Genomic DNA, 15,290 nt, shown 5'->3' with positions numbered 1-15,290 from the left:
TATATTTCTAAACCAGTGTTGTTCTTTCTTTTTCTTGCCAACCTTTATATGTCCTTCTAGTCTTTTTATCAAACGTTCCTGTAAAGAAATTGAAAAGCGAGAGCAAAAGAAACCACATAGCAAAGTTTGCCGGCCTCTGGGCTGGGTCGTGCACAGAATGCTGGTGCCTAAATGTTTTCTGAAATGGAATCAAGCATCATGACTTGGAGTTGTAAGCTAGAGGGCGAGTTAGTACCTTTGGAGTGATAAATCAAACCCACTCAAATGGTGCAACAGAAGCACTTCCAGTTATTTAACCACAGAATCTGAAATTTCTCTTCCTTTCATAGCTTAGCTGCCCTTACCAGGGCAGGCTGTTCTGTCTAGGTCGAAGCCAGAGACTGAAATCTCTGCTAGAGTAGCTGCCTCACAGGGTAGTGGGGTTTTTGTTGTTGATTTTTAGTTGAGGGGTGGTGCTATTTTTTTGGTTGGTTTGGGGATTTGTTGTTGGGTTTTGGGGTTGGGGTTTTTTTCTACATTTCTTCTTTTTTTTTCTAAATGGCCCAGAGCTGAACCTTTTGGTAGTTCAAAATCTGGTCACTAGGGGACTCCTCCAGCAGATAGTAGAAATATGTTAGTATTCCCCAATATAAGGAGAAAGCACTTTGCTTTCCTCTTTCTCCAAAAGCTTCCTGCCAGTAGACTGCCATTTAAGAGACACTACCAGCATCTCCATCCTTAACTGGCTTACATTTCAAAGGAGGAAAACCAAAACACAAACACCTAAAAGATCTGTATAAACTCATTCCAGGTCCTGTCTCACTTTAGCAAAGAGGTACCTTGTGAAAGCTCTGAAGAGGTAAGTCCAGACAAATGAATACACAGAATCAGGCACAATCGGTTTTGGAATTTCTTCTGGCTGGTTTTCTGGTTTAGTGCTCTACATTGTGATTGTTGTGAATCTCTCTGTTGGTGACTAAATACTTTCAAGTAGGAGCCTGAGGAACCCAAGGCACCAGATGTACACTGAACAGCAGTAGTCACCTACATGACTACACCCTTCTCACCACATTACTCCACAATCTTCTGGCTTCTCAGTCTCAGGTCTTCTTTTCTGGCTTCTGCTACTCCCACAAAAGAGTTTATTCAGCTTAATGTGGCTCAGAGAAAAGGGTCAGAGGGGAAGATGAAGAAATCCTTATGACTAAAAAATACTGCATCAGCCTATGTGTGCATCTTTGCCCAGATCAGTTTCCAGATAGCTTTCTCTGAAACTACACAACTACACAAGCAGGCATAAGAATAAGCAAAACAGCTAAACAACTTGATTTTTTTTTTTTTTTTACACTGGCATCAGCAGTAAAAAGCCTTTCAAGAAGCTAAAAATCTAAACTTTTTTTTTTGAGTACTGTGCCTGAGGTCGCCCACGTAAGTTCTATGTATAACAGAAGATTTTCCTCTTCTGTTGAATTATGTACCAAGTTTCTTGATGGATTGGTCCTATCTCCCTCCTTTTCTTATCTGCTTTTCAAATTTTTTACTTTATAGGATGAAATTTTTATATTAGCTTTTTTTTTTTTTTCAGAAGAGAAGATGGCAATTTTTTATAGTAAGTTGATTCATTTAACAGGGTAAGGGAAAAGAAATAATATTATTTTCCCATTATACAATTCTTTATCTCTCTTTTCCTTTAAATAATTGTCTGGGTAAAATGGTCCAGTCACTAAATTAAATTTGGCCTAAGAACAGTCCTCACTAAAATGTAGCCTTTTATTTTTTCCATAGAAAATTATATTATCATACTTTGGAAATAGTATTCTGAATACAGAAGACAGAAAGATTCATAGGTCCTCACAGTATCTATTGGGTTTTGTTGGCCTTTCTTCACTGTAAACATTACAAAATGAAATATCATCATCCTCATTACAAGACACTATTTTAGAGGGAATAATGATTTTTTAAAGCATATTATACCATAAAGTTAATAAAAGAAGACCCTTTAGTTATCAAAATTGCTTCAAAATGCAATTCTTTTTTGAAAAAATTAGTTTTCCTAGGGCTTTTTGGGTGGATGATGTTTTTATTTTTTCTTCTAAGACCTGCTGAATAACAGCTTTCTAGTATTTGAAGCTTTCCGAACAAAAGTATAGGAACAGCCACCTTAATAGATGTGACAAATCTATGTGAGATAATTCTACTAATATACCTAGTTTATTGAAGAAGGTTTTGCATTAATTGAGTGCTGATGGTAAACTGTCTTTTATCAGTCTACATACATTCTCACCACCGAAGGAGGGTCCATTTGAATAACCTTTAGACATCTATATTGCATGTGTTTACCTCAGAGATAATTTGTAGCTTGGTTTTATAGCCAGGGAAGTAAAATGATGCTTTTAAGTTACAGTTAATTTTATCTAATGGCAGATGCCTAAATCTGAACCTCTGAACTCTGTGAAGTAACCTATTTCTCTCTATTAAGTTAAAACGGAGTCTAGATGAGATCAGAAATAGATGTTCATGTGACATGATCACTTAAGCTGTATTATACCAGCTAATATCTCTATCTTTCCTTACTCAACAAGGACCTGTCCTCTGCTTGCCAATATCAATTAATTTTAAGTCAGATAATTTGAAGTGAGATCCCTTGAAGCAGTCTAAAAGCCAGCTTTGGAGGCTTGCAAAAGTTTGACCTGTACTGTTACAGGTATTCTAGAGTAAACTACATACATGTGAAACGGGACAAAAATATGGAGACTGTTCAAACTAGGTATAGGAAGTGCATTGGGTTAAATAATTGTCATGTAATTTGGCAATCAGCTATCTTCAGAAAGGCTATCATCTTTTTAGACAAGTCCTGATTAGCTCTCCTTGCTGATAGTGTAACTAACAATTTTCTTTTTTCAGTCTTCGAATTTTCAAATAAGACTATGGCAGAAGTTATAGAAAACAGTGACTCTGCACCAATGTCTTGGAAAATCTTTTGACAGCCAGCTGGAGGAAAGTTTGCACAGCACACAAAATAGTTTTTATGTTCTGCAGACTTTAAAATCAGTAGCTTAGGGACCAGTGTCAGCCTGGACCACAGTGGAGCAGCACAACATTGTTCTCAGAAGTGTGTTCCTAGCCATTTAGGCAATATTTGATTGCATGTGAATGACACAGAGTTTAATATAGGACTGTGAGGTGAACTCAGCTGGGTTACAGCATTGCTCAGGTAAAGTGATATAGGACAGAAGACAATGACCAGTTGAGAGACTAGGGTGATAGTAGGGGACAACATACAACAGAAACACTTCAAGGGGCGGGCTATGGGCAAAGGCAAGAGACACTTTCCTTCTGAGAGCCTGTTCTCTCCTTTCTCATAAAATCTTTATGGATTTTAAGTAATATTTTTAATATCAACACAGAAATCACATTTGCTATATGGTTACAATCATGTGTTAGCTGGGAATCAGGGCTGTCCCCTTGCATGCATAACTAACGCATTAGGTCATCATTTCCCTGGGTGGTTTAGAAACTTCTTTGAGGCAATAAAGTCACTTGAGAGAAGTGATTAACTGAAGTCCTAACCATCTTCACAGAAAAGTGTTTAACTTACTGTTACAGGAGTCCTCAAAGTAGGAATCACTGTCAGCCCTGGAGATTCCCCCCAGGCAGTCCCTGCTCTGGATGGACTCATTCCTAGATGTTCTTTGTATGCTTAAATGTCCTGGGAAAAGAATCTGGCTGTTCCAGGGACTCCTGGAGGATGTTTCTGCTGCAGAATCAACTAAACTGTGCATAGATTAAATATATATATATATATAAATAGTCAGGAATGGACACATAAGACAGTCTGTTGCAGTATTTAGGATACATAGACTGTGGAGTAGTTGGGATATGATTTGCATGTAGTTTAAGCTAGTCAACAGGAATAGATCATGCATAAACCAGAGTAGCTGCAGTTGATATGGGCAAACTGATTGTAAGAGTTCACCAGAACCGCAGTTCAGGGGGTCTTGTCAAATTTAGCCAGAGACTCCTTTGTACTGACACTTGCAATGGAGACTGACTACTTGGTGGTGAATGACCACTCTTTCAGAGATTTGATTCATCACATGAGCATTACCTTTTGTAAAAGATGCAATACATTGGTGTTATAACACTCTATGCATGTGTTTCTGTGCAACACCATGTCACCCCTGTATAATTAACACCAGTTCAAAAGTGTTGGCCCCACCTTGCAGTGATGAGCAGCAGGCATAGTTTCACAGAGAGTAAATGGCTCTAGGATGGCCATGGCAGTATCTGCATCACAAAACTGTTCTTCTCCTGCCATGCAACCCCCTCCCCTAACTTTGCTTACAGCTTTGCATCCTTTCCTAATGTCAACTTCTTTCCAGCCTTTGCCCCCATCATACTATGACACCTTTACCACAAATCCACCATGTACTGTATGCTCTGATTGTAATGAACCAGGATTAGCGTGTACCAAAGCTTCTCAGAAAAGATTTTGCTTTCTTCAATCATCTTTCCTGAATTCATTTGTAAATTTATACTGCCCTCTGATTACATTGCACAATTTGACCCTAAATTATGAAGACAAAGGCAAAATGTGTTTTAGCCTGTGTAATACACGTGGAACACTTTCCTAAAATTCCCATTACAGAATATAAATAGAGATATGCTGTGTAGTCAGCTTTTACTGAATCTGAATGAAAATTCATTAGTAGGAACTGCATTTGGTGGTGTTTGTCTGTTGCAACCCTTCACATTCCTATTATTGAGCAGGCATCTAATCTGCTTAGCCTGATCCAGACTGTAAATTTGTCGCTTGATTGAATACTGGTTTTAGTGTTGATGATATCCCTGGGATCATGAACATCATAAAATAGCTGCCAAGAACTGATCAGCTAAATGGAGATATGAGAACAGTGAATGTCAAGACAAGCAAAGATATATAACTTAGTGACACTATACACCAAGAAACAGAAAGGGGATCTAAGCTTTCATGAAAGAATGATTCAGGTCAAGAGCACTTAAGGTTTGGAAGTGGCTGCTATGCCGGTCCATCCTTCTACTGTTTAACGTAAAGTCAGACGATCTATGGTATGTATCTGGTTACAGGAAAGGATTTCTGAGCCCATAGAGGCAAATAACTATTTCACATAATCAGATTTTCAATAGCAGCTGGTCTCAGGTGAATGATAGGTAAATTAGAAAATCTGATGCTTCCCCGCTCCCCACTCTGTTAAGTGTGAAGATCTTGTGTTAAAAATTATTAACTTGCAAAATACTTAAACCCCACTGACACAAAATTAATTCAAAAGAAGGAAAAACTTTCAGTGTTTATTATTTTCCCTTTTCTCCTCCTTCTGTTGAATTTATCCTGACTTGAGTTCTGTTAAATGAACTAGCAATTTGTGGCAATTTATTAAACCAGGCAACTTTAACTTAGACTAGTCATAGCCATGGAAGAAACAGCAAGTCACACTTTTCGATCCTTTTTGTCCTCAGTCTAACTAAGCAGGTAGTTATGTGTTGATAACCAGCTCTCCAACATACCTAATTTACTGCTACAGTGGTCTCTAGATGTACCTATCTTCCACTATAGTGGTGCCTATGAAACATAAAGGAAATGATGGGTTCAAACTTCTGAAAGCACCAGCAAAAGAAATACTTTCTTGTTTTTAATCTCAAGAATTAAGTGTTCTTTGTGAATTCTAATCATGAAGCTGGGATGTGATACTGAGCTTTGAAGCCGTGTAGTCATTTTGGAGAATAGAGAAGTGAGGGAATCCTTCAGTTCCTGGAAAGACCACATGGTAGAGAACACTAAGGTATAGTTGCTTTCCTGAAATTCAGTTTTCAAAATTGCCTTGTTCACTGTTTCCAAAATTCCTGACTAGAAGGCTGGAGTAGTTTCTTCACCAGAAAAAGAACTTAGATCTGTCAAGCAACATGAAACTCTCAAAGGCAATGTCCTCTAGGGAATAATTGCTCTGTTGGTAATGTACAGGGAAGCAGTGACTAAGATCCTGAACATTTGGTATCTATTCACAGAACCACAGAACCATAGAATGGTCTGAGTTGGAAAGGACTTTCAAGTATCAGCTAGTCCAACCCTCTGTCATATACAGGGACATCTTTCACTAGATCAGGTTGCTCAAAGCCCTCTCCAACCTGACCTTCAACACTTCCAATGATGGGACATTCACACTTTCTCTGGGCAACCTGTGCCAGTGTCTCACCACCCTCACCATACACATTTCTTCCTTATGTCCAATCTACACCTACCCACTTTCAGTTTAAACCCATTACCCCTTGTTCTGCTACTACAGGCCCTGGTAAAAAGTCTCTTTCCACCTTTCTTATAAGCCCTTCTTCACTATTGAAAGGCTGTAACCAGGCGTCCCCAGAGCTTTCTCTTCCCTAGGCTGAACAACCCCAACTCACTCAGCCTTTCTTCAGAGCAGAGGTGCTGCAGCCTTCTGACTGTCTTCACGGCCCTCCTCTGGACCTGCTCTGACAGGTGCGTGTCTGCCTTGTGCTGGGGATCCCAGAGCTGGGTGCAGTACTCTTGGTGGGGTCTCATGAGTGCGGACTAGAGGGGGAGAATCTCTTCCCTTGACCTTCTGGCCATGCTTCTTTTGATGCAGCCCAGGACAGGATTGGCTTTCTGGGCTGCGAGCCCACATTACAATCACGGACTCAACATGCTCTTTCTCTTTCAGAAAGCGAAATAAATAAATCAGTAAGTAAATACATAAACTGAGAATTTTCAATATTGACAGCTATAAGTATATCCCTTTAAATGAAATCTCACTTAAAGTTTTGGTAGACAAGGACTAAAGAATAGAATATGTTATTTTAGCAAACTGTGAACAAGTCAAGAAGTAATCAGTAACTGCTTTTAGTTTATTTGACTAAATTTATTTCCCTGATTGTTTTGCCTTCTTCGAATAAAACTTTTTTGTGACAGAGTACTATATCAAGTTACCTGTTCTAAATCAACTAAGCTCCACTATGTAAGGTGTGGATTTTTAGCTGGAGGATTAATATTTAGTGGACATGTCTATTAGTGCATTAACAAAGCATTTAAAAGACTGTATTCATTTTGGCACAGCTCTCTTGAAGTGTTTTGCTAAATTTATCTAATTTCTACTGTTTGAGGAATGGTAAGGATTTGGGGTTTTGAATGTATGTGTCAGTAATTCTTGCATCCCATTGAACAAATACTGAATTAGGTGAGAACCAATATGCTTTAGGAAGCATATAAATGACACTATGTTAGAAAAAAAGCTCACAGGCATTGCTGATAACTGTAGTTTTCTTTTTACTTCACCAGAAACTAGAATATTTATGCCTCAGATCTACTGTTTGCAGATTTAGCAAGGCTGACACTGGATGTTAGTATCAGTGGAAGCACTTTAATATTTTAATTTCCTACTATTTTTTTCCTTCCTTCTTCTTCTGAGAATTATGGTGGTTGTTTTTTTTAAGATGAGGAAAGCATACCAGCATTCCTTTTTTCATTCTTGCATCAATTTAATTGATGCTCTAGAACTGCCTGCTATTATACATGCAAAGGGAGTTGATTAATTAAAGCATATTAGCTCCAAGAGAAATAATCTATTTTGGGGTGGTTTTTTTTTACTTTTTCATAGATGAAATAGTCATTCTTCTCTATACATATAAATCAAGGTTTTCAGTTAATTCTGTAACTATTCTTTTATGAGTTTTTTTCCTTTGATTGGCTTAATTTAACTAACTTTTGATAGTGATACCTAAACAATATAGTCCTTTTTTTCCCAGAATCTATTCTCATAGGTAGAACAAAAAGAGAAGAGGACAAATTTCTTTTTCCCTGTATGTGCTTTTTCTTTCTTTTAGTCCTCTTATTGATACTCCTTTCCTCTTAGCCTGTACATAGAAAATGTCCAGCCTGGGGAAGAGATGCTGCATATATCTTAATTCATATTTGCCTATAATAAATCATTTTATCATAATTTATTTGATAGCACTGTACTCTGTATTCATATGTGTCCTTCCAAAGGTCTTTAAAGGTCTTTGAACACAATTTGAAGCTATTTTGATGAGCAGGGTGTGTCAGTGTGCTCCTCCTCCCCATCATGACCTTTATTTCCGTAACAATCATCAACTGATAACCACCAGTGGCAGTCCTGATTGATGTGTCTGATCATCCGGTCTTGGTGGCTGTGTCCCTCTCAAAGTAAATTTGGGGGAAACAGATAACAACACAGTAGCCAAGGGATAATTTATCAGTGTTCCCACCTAACTACCATGCTTGACAAGGTCCAGCTCAAGCCAAGTTTGAAAGAAAATTCTGTAGTTGGTATGCAAATATGACTATGAGTCAATTATCTTACTCCACAAATAGTGGACAGCCCAGGACCCATTGAATTCTCCTGCTAAACAGTGGGTTGCATGCCAGGATGTCCCCTTGAGCAGGGACATCTCTCAAGGTTACTCCTCCAGGCTGAGAGATTCTGTGCCACAAGAGATTCTTGGTAAGTGATTAATAGCATGCTATACTTGGAAATCTTAGCTAAGTGATATAAAGGATTGATTATGCACATATAATCCTTTAGATATAAACAGTCGACCAAGTCTGGGACTAAGTCTGGATCCAGCTGCACCTGAACTCCCCTCTGAGAAGGAGTTTAGAATGCAAGGGGGTCCTTTCTGAATCTCATGACTCAACAGGAGGGTCTCCCTGTCCTCCATGCAATAAATAATCAAGTGTACCTTGTCATCAAATCTTGTTAAACCACTGTTGCATTTTATTATCAAACTTGTTAAATCACTGTTTTATACCAATAAACGTTGCTTCTCTCTTATGAGTGAAGTGCGTCACTCCATCCACAACACGGGGTAGGACCATGTTCTTTGCCAAGGCCAGGTGTCAGAGACTATCTGTACCGATTTTACATAATACTTGACGCTATCTACCTATGCTCACTGTGATACCATGAGGTACTAAATATTTTTAATATTTTTACTAACTTTTACCTTTCTGACTGTTTCTTTCAGTTTAATGTGTGTGAAATAATGTTAGAACTATATTGTAGCCCATCAGAGTTGCAGGTATAACACGTGCAGAGGCAGGACATGAAGGGCCTGTGGGAGTTTGAGAACATAACATGCCAGGATATGGTACTGAAGAGGCACATAGAGCAGAGGGTGCCTTGTACTTTTTTGCAGGGCTGTCCACAATGTTCTGTGATGGCCTGAACTGAAAACAAAAGAACAAACAAAAAAAACCAAACCAGTAATTATGATAACCTTAATACCGTAGAGATGGTGACAGGAGTAGTGGCCCAGTTTGCTTATTGGATCTGGTTTTACCATGTTGTACAGATTTACCCTGAAGCCTGTTAGAAGTATAATTAACACACAAAACTGAGTTTTTCTTTTTTTAAAAAAAAAAAAAAAATCAAGTCAACATCTTTAAAATATGAACTTCAGATAATTGCAAAATAAATTTGTGAAGGCTTTCTCAATTATTTGATTGTAATATACAATCTTATCACTTTTTATTGTCCTATCCATATTATATCATATAATATGCAGGTGGAGAGACAAAATGTGCATCAAAAATTTAATGAGCTTTTAGGTTATCCTCATGGAATCTCAGTTCACCCACCCAATAAGACTGATCACTTCACTCAGCTGAAATGGATAGCATAGGTAGGCTATTTGGCCTTCTTTTTTCTTCTTTGATTCAATACAGAAACTTTGTTAACTGATATTTTGCACATATTCTTCAGGTTTTGATCTGCAGGTCTATTGCTTATTTATATACCTAGTCAACATATATTGTTTCAATTGATATGCACATTTTTTCCTACACTTAATCTTTTGTATATTCTATAAATTGAATCCTATTTTTTCAACCTTTTTCTCAATTCATTAAGACTCTTCTGAATTCTTATTCTTTGAACACTCAATCTCTTCCAGCTTAGAACCATCTGAAAATGTAATAAATATGCTATTTCCTGCATTATCAGGTCAACCTTGACAATATTTTATGCCTGCAGACACAGATTCTTAGTCATCCTTTCTCTGGGCTAGTGAAACAGTGGTATTATTACCTTTTTGGAACCATTTTTACATCTGTTACAACAGCTTCCTATGGACCACGTTTTCTGAACTTGATTAAGAGAATGTCATGTGAGACAATATCAAAAACCCCACTGGAGTCCGTATATGACATTTTTTGTCTCTTGCCACAAGGCCTGTTCCTGTGTCATGGGAGGAAATTAGATTGGTTTGACACAGGTTTTTTGTTGACAAATTCATGATGGCTGTAGGTGTTATATACCCTTGTGTTGACATTACCATAAAATAGCAAGAAATAAGTACAGAAGGAAAACCCTCTACCTGCGTATGAACAGTTTTGTGGGTTTTTCTTTTTTTCTTCCAAGCTTAGGAGGGACATTGATTTTGCAGTATCTCTGAACCCCATGATTTTCTTTGTAATTTGGCACACATATTCTCAGTTTCAAAACAGCTCCTTGAAACAGCTTCTTGACTGTAGGTTCAGCCCAAATATATAACCTTTAAAAAGAACACCCACTATTTCCATTGGTCAATTGCATCTGGTGCTACAGGGAGAATTTGCAAGGATTGGTTCCTCACAGAGACCAGTGCTTAAACAGCTGAAAACCTGGCACCATAGGGAATAGATTCCACTTCCATGGAAAATGAAATTTAAGATTTTGATGGTTTTGCTGAATGGCATGCAGAATACTGTGCAGAGATGCAATTCAAGTTATTCTTTACAGGAATATTTTCATCTGGAAAACTTGGATATCCATAAATATCTCACAGGTATTTCCAACAGGCAAATCACATTTAATTCAGCTGCTTAAGCTGACATAGAAATTCTTCAGCTTTTACTCCTTCAATTCACATAGTGTAAACCCTTTCCAGGAGCATGATATAAAATGCAAACAAAGAGTATAACAAAACAGGGAAGGGGAAGGTAAGTCTTGCAGATATTTAAAATGCTTCAAAAAATATAAACCCTTCTGTATTATAAGGTAATAAATAAATATGGAAATAATGTATAAAGAATATAAAGATACGTGAATACAAGAATATGTGAAGAATATAAACTATATTTTTTGCAATACAAAATATGGTTTAGAAGTCTTGAAAAAGTGTATTTTGAGTGTGAAATTATTAATAAAGGATATGCAGATTATAATCCCCTAAAGTAAAATATCTGTCTCGTAAGGACCTACCTCTATTCTATAGGAATGATCTGATTGTTATATTGTGTTGAAATTTGGGGAGCCATGAAAGAAAAACAGTAGGGTATACTTTCAAGTCTTTGAGCTCAGGCTACTCCTCAGGCAGCAATGCTACATTTATCACACACAATCCAGGTTAAAGCTATCATTTTATGACCTAAAAAAAAAATTATAGAAAACTACAATGCAGAAGATAAATTAAACTACTTCTTATGCAGAGGAGGTATTAGAACTAAGCGTAAGGAATGTCTGTTTTCTGAAAACTGCTTGGCATGCAGTATTACCTGAACTATGTCAGTGTCCTTTCCCTGTAAGCAGTATCACCTGGGTACTTAGGCAATTGCTTTATTTGTCCTAGGACCTGCTCTACTTACAAGTAATTGAGAACCATTTTGGCTGTTTCAGCTTTTGCTGGGCATATGTTTGCTTGGCTACAAAACCTGTTATAGCACAAGTCATGAAATGGTCATGAAAATTTGTGAAGTTCCTTTTAAAGACTAGTGATTTTCAATGGTGATTTTTTATTTTTTTTAGAAAATTTGTGAAGTTCCTTTTAAAGACTAGTGATTTTCAATGGTGATTTTTTATTTTTTTTAGTAAGTTGTATTTATTACAGCAGTGATACTGCTATGACTTTGTAAAGCCAAGCAAAACATACAGAAAAATACATAGTAGAAAGAAAATCTCAAAATAACATTACCTGTTCCTTCTGTTTTCACATTTTTTACAGAAAGTTTAGATTTCATTAGGAAACTTTTTATATCCCAGATAACTTGGTAATAGGATTGCAGAATAACACTCCTTTAAATCAACTGAAAGGCACCAACAGATTTAAATTGACCCGTCTCTACATAATGGCTTTCTAATTCCAAGATCATCTGAGCAAGACTTATGAGAATTTAGTTTAACCTGAAATAAGTTTTCACTTTAAAGAGTTCCCTACAGACTAAAAAAAAAAAAAAAATAAATAAAAATACCACACCAAAAAACCCCACAACAAATTAATGGACATTTGTTGAAAATTTTCTAGGATTCTGTTGTGGTCTTTTTTGTTCCACTGGCAAGCTGGACACTTGCAAGGGAACGAGATCTACCCCAACAAACAGACAAATGTGATTCTGACTACATATGTCTAAAATTTGGGCAAGTACTGTTCACACTAGTATTGATGTTCATAGTCAGTGCAGAGAAAAGGGCATTTTAAGAGCGTGACTCATTAACGACATAGAAATAAATAATGTCCTATAATTTTCTATTTCTCATCTCTTACTGTGAATTAAATCCAGACAGGTAGATGTGGACATGTACATATGCAAATACACATATGTGTGTATGTTCAGAGAAATCCTCATAACTTCCAAACAAAACAGTAGAACACATGGTGTCCCAGTCAGTTGAATGGAGCACTGGACTACGTGCAGTTCCTTAACGTTGAACTAGCATAAGGTCCAGCTATGCAGCAACAGCAGGAGCCACACAGCCTTCTGCTCTCTTCTGCTTCACTCTTCTGCTCCTCTGCGCTTGGTGCATTCATTTTTGTGGGGTTTTAAACTGTACAACAATTTTCAGAGGAAAGGAAGAGTTAAATGACTACTCTGTGGAGTTATTTTAGTTACCTTGACACTTCATCTCCTAAAAAGTGAGATAAGAGCTGTCAAAAAATGTAAATGAAAACACAAATAGTCTTAAAAGATTTTATTGCATGTAAGCAGATTTTATTGCATGTAAGCAGATTTTACTAATCAACACGGTAAGTCAATGATGCACGTCTTTTCACAACTTAAACACAGCAAATATAAATTAATATGCATTGTGAGCAAGATCATATTTTGTCTTCATTACTAAAAAGCTATTTTTTGGTTAATGTTCTTTCTGTGGCTGTTAGTAGTTCGCTGATTTTGTGGGTCAGAGTATGGGATCACAATGTTCAGCTTATTCTGTAACAGACTGTGGTGCTCATTGGCTGTGTCTCTGACTTCTATAACTGTTAATTAGTTCTATGTGAACCACTTAATATTAAAGCTAATTTTTGCTCTTTATTCCCTCATTTGAACATTTTTTTTGAGCAATTAACTCAGCTTTTGCTGTGCTTGGGTCTTCTCACATATTAACATCATTAATCATTAAGAATGTTAAAAGGTGTTTTGCCTCTCCTTAATAAATGCTAAATTATAAATGTGGACAAAGATGCAACCAAGTAATTTTAAAGCAAAGACAGTAACATAATAAATTTCCTGGAGCACTACAGAATGTCAGGTTAGTCTGAGATGTGAATATATATGTAAATCTGGGAAAGAGTTTGTGAAAGAGAAGAGTGATGCAGTTGTACAGAAATGTAATGTAATTGTTCAGCTTGACATTAGTCCTGATGAGATAGATTTTAAATACTTGTCTTGTTTACAAGACAACTTTCTGAGACATTTATTTTAAAGATTAAATCAAAATTGATGAGAACATAGAAATCTCATCAAGATGATTTTACATTGAGATTATTCTCATCTCCTAAAAGTACAAGCCCTTTTTCATAATATGGTTTCAGGCCAAAAGGCAAACAGAAAACAGTGGAAGAGCAGAAATGCTGTACATTGACTTATCAAATCAGAGGCCACAGACATGCTGCATCAGAAATTTAATTTGTTTGAAGCAACATTTTAGATAACATTAATTATTTGCAAATTAATAATAAAACATATTGTCACAAAGTGTTTTCGTCAGCTGTGCTATGCAACACATTATTCTATTACCAGATTTCTAGCTGAATTCAAGGTTAAGTCATTACTAAGACTAGCAGTTACCTTACTACCTATTGCTCTGGGTGGCAAATAACAACTCTTTAGCCTTACTGATTTATATACAGGTCTGAGAAAGCACGTTACATCTATTTCTTAGCCACCTGGTGTCATGTAACTTCAACTCCCTATAGTCCTTGGCAGGACACATTGGCTGGGCTTATATAGTCATCTGACATATTGAAAAGTTTGAATAAAAAGGAGAAAAGTGATTCTTTTATATTTAAAATGCCTAGGTGTTTCTGTATGAGTTTATTATTATAAATAAATTAATCTGTCACTAAGAAAATATCAGGACAAGCAGAAAGATAAAATAATAGTTTCACATATAATTCACAATGTGAAAACCAGCTCTTGTCACTGGTTCCCTCTTTAGTTATTTCTTAACTGAAATTTATCTCCTTTGCTCAGAAACGGTACACACCTCACAAATATTCTGTCTGTAATGATATTACTCAATCTGTATGCAGAGCTTTCAAAATGTTTCAATTTACACCCACTTTGTCTTTTACTGCCTTATCCACAGATGAGGCAAATGTAACAATGACACACAACATTAAATGGAGCTGATCTGCATGAATCTTTGTTCTTAATGTTCTCTATTCTAGCTCTATAGACTTCAGGGTGAAACAAAAATAACAGCTGGACCAACAACTTCTGGCCTCTGCCACTCAGTATCTTATAGAGATTATTAATAAAACAAAGTAGACCAAATAACCAAGGCAATTGGAACTATCTACTTCAGTGTTCCACAAAAAGATGTTTCTATATATACACTGACATGAGGACTGTCACATATTTGAAATATTTTTATTTATTTATTTATTTTTAAAATCTATAATTTTCCCTTTTCAGTCCTGTTTCTGTCCAAGAATTGTTGGTATTCTTCAGTCAACGTAATGCTAGATGTGTTTCTGTCATTCAAACTTCCAGGTTTAAAAGATCTTAAAACAGATACCAAAGAGGGACCTAATGGTTGTGAGGCATTTTTAAACACAGAGTTTGTTCAAGGCATGAATCATTCTTTGTTAAGGGCAGCCAGTAAACACAAAACAAGACAATGATCTTGACATTTATTCTGTAGGGGAACATATACAGAGACAAGTCAATAGGATTCCCTTAAGCATACTAGCACAAACTTGCTAGGAAAGGATGAGAAACTCTTTGCTCCGTGTGACAGCAAAAACACAGAATCCTTCCTATTTTAGATTACCTATTTGTTCTATTAGGTTTAATTAGGTTTTTCTCAGACATTGTCTAGAAC

The 15,290-nt window shown here is 36.6% G+C and overlaps 1 long non-coding RNA gene across 3 annotated transcripts in view; it reads left to right on the top strand.

The window, feature by feature from the left end:
- The first annotated feature begins 788 nt into the window (after nucleotides 1–788).
- The window catches only part of LOC119143593, a 63,662-nt gene continuing 49,160 nt past the window's right edge, over nucleotides 789–15,290 (top strand). For all 3 annotated transcript variants that reach the window (XR_005102751.1, XR_005102750.1, XR_005102748.1), the window contains exon 1: nucleotides 789–838. This is a non-coding gene — a long non-coding RNA (uncharacterized LOC119143593). The remainder of the gene's footprint in view (nucleotides 839–15,290) is intronic.

Source organism: Falco rusticolus, chromosome 2 (genome assembly GCF_015220075.1).
Source record: "Falco rusticolus isolate bFalRus1 chromosome 2, bFalRus1.pri, whole genome shotgun sequence".
Classification (NCBI taxonomy): Eukaryota; Metazoa; Chordata; class Aves; order Falconiformes; family Falconidae; genus Falco; species Falco rusticolus.
Note: the sequence above shows the minus strand (reverse complement) of the source record. Positions and strands in the feature narration are given on the sequence as shown.